Source organism: Ruditapes philippinarum, unplaced genomic scaffold (genome assembly GCF_026571515.1).
Source record: "Ruditapes philippinarum isolate M1 unplaced genomic scaffold, ASM2657151v2 ctg24902_1_1_1_1, whole genome shotgun sequence".
Lineage (NCBI taxonomy): Eukaryota > Metazoa > Mollusca > Bivalvia > Venerida > Veneridae > Ruditapes > Ruditapes philippinarum.
In genome coordinates, this window is record NW_026858512.1 from 5,921 (window position 1) to 7,919 (window position 1,999).

At 31.9% G+C, this 1,999-nt stretch overlaps 1 long non-coding RNA gene across 1 annotated transcript; it reads right to left on the reverse strand.

Moving 5' to 3' along the window:
* Positions 1-447: 447 nt before the first annotated feature.
* LOC132753473 (uncharacterized) lies at positions 448-1,738 on the reverse strand. The gene is made up of 2 exons (XR_009628959.1): positions 1,667-1,738; positions 448-1,353 (listed from the first exon to the last, which is right to left on the reverse strand). It is a non-coding gene; the product is annotated as an uncharacterized LOC132753473 (long non-coding RNA).
* Between the last annotated feature and the right edge of the window lie 261 nt (positions 1,739-1,999).

Below are 1,999 nucleotides of genomic sequence, written 5' to 3' on the forward strand. Positions count from 1 at the left end.
GGGGGTAGGAAATGGTGTTGTCAATCAGTTGCCTACAGCAATGGGTAAAACGCAAGCTACTGTGTCAATTTTAGACTAGTAAACATAAATGAGGTTGTGAAAATGTGGAAAACAGGTTGCCTATCCAAACGGTTTGGTCTTCCTTTTCTCTAAGTCATAACCAATACAAAATCAGTAAAAAAAAACAACGTTAAATGGCATTTAATCAAATTGATTAAACATGAAATATCAAAATCATTTCTAAGATGGTAATCAAAACATTGCTGAAAAATTTCACGCTAAAGCATTTGGTTAATAGCAGAAGTAGTGTATCAAACAGTACTTCTAAACAAGAATGTAAATATAACGGTAAGATGTAAATTTTGTATTGTTTCGTTTATTCATACACAAAATGGTACACATGTAATGTTCACATTTGGTACAATCAATTTGAATGATTACTTGATGTACATAACAAATGTCAATCGGAGTGAAAGTCAAATTTAGAAAGTAATTATGTCATTTGTAATAAAAGAACTATCGTACATTACATGGTTGTGTGGTATTTTTTCTATTTACCTGTTAACGTTACAATACAAGTTTTGAATTTAAACAATAGCAAAATGAATCAAATATCAATACGCTTGTATCTCATCACTGATATCATTTCGCTGCTCAAACAATTACAGACATACACACAAAAGATAAAATCACACAAGAAATACAAAAAAGGCGTAGACTTTCGAACATTAATTCAAAGCAAAAGTCTAATACATGGACTTAACATTAAAGTAAATATTTAAGCGTGTAGCTGGCTGTAGGTTTTGTTCATGGACAGAGAATAGGAATGTCAAAACAAGGGTCAATTGCAATGGACAATGGTGATGTTCTGATAACCTTTTAAAATGTATTTAAAGTCAATAACAGTTCCAGTCGTTGCTAAAGTGTCTGCGTCGCTGCCATCACAATAACGCGGGTTTGGTTTTTTTCCGGGTTTGACCTAAACACAGTTATCGAAAGATTGAAGACGAACTATTTTTGTTTTTTATGTTTTAAGGCAACTGATTAAATATACATTTTTTTATATTTTACATATTTTGACAGTACCAAACATGGCCTTTTGAATTTAGACCAAAAATGCGACAAGTGCCATTAAGATGGTCATGCTGGTTGCGACCAAAGCTGGTGCACCGTTACCACAGTCAGACTTTACGTTGATAGTATATGTAGCTGATCCAGTTTGTTTTGTAGTGTCATCATCAATGGCATGTACGATAAGTGTATAAGTAGATGCCTTTGACATATCAAGTGTTTTCCCTGTATTGACCTGGAGCTCAGCAATCGCAATTGTGAAGTCGTTGTTTGTATCTCCAGCTGAAATATAAATGATTTTGAATGCATGTAATAAACAAAACAAAAATGCATTGATATACACCATATTTATTTTTGTTCCATTATGTTTATTTCAAAATTACTTTAATAACGGCTATTACGTAAATTGTGACGACCAATCGCCAAACACATACGTATTACGAAATTTCTTGAACACCGAAGACTAAAGCACCACCGAGTTTATGATGTTATGTTTTGAATGCTTTACATTTTCAGTCAGTTACACGTACAATGAATGCATACTGTATTTAGTAGAAATGTATAAAAACAACATGGTCAAATCTAGAATACTTACAAGCAATGCTGTATGTGATTATGTCTCCATCGTCTTGGTCACTTGCAGAAAGGGTTATTAAAGATGTACCTTTAAGACAAAATAACAGTTTGGTAGAAAACTCACATAATGTGTCTAGAAACACATCAGTATTTCACTTTTATACCAATTTTCACAAACATATTCCTTGTACATGTGCAATTTAAGATTTATACAAAAAAAATATCCCAAAGGCAAAGATATCCAAGATTTGAGTCTGTGGTGTTAAAAACCTTTTCCGTTAATCAAAATCTTCTCCGTAAGAAATATAACGTTGTTTTATTTATTTATTTATTTATTTATTTATTCATTATT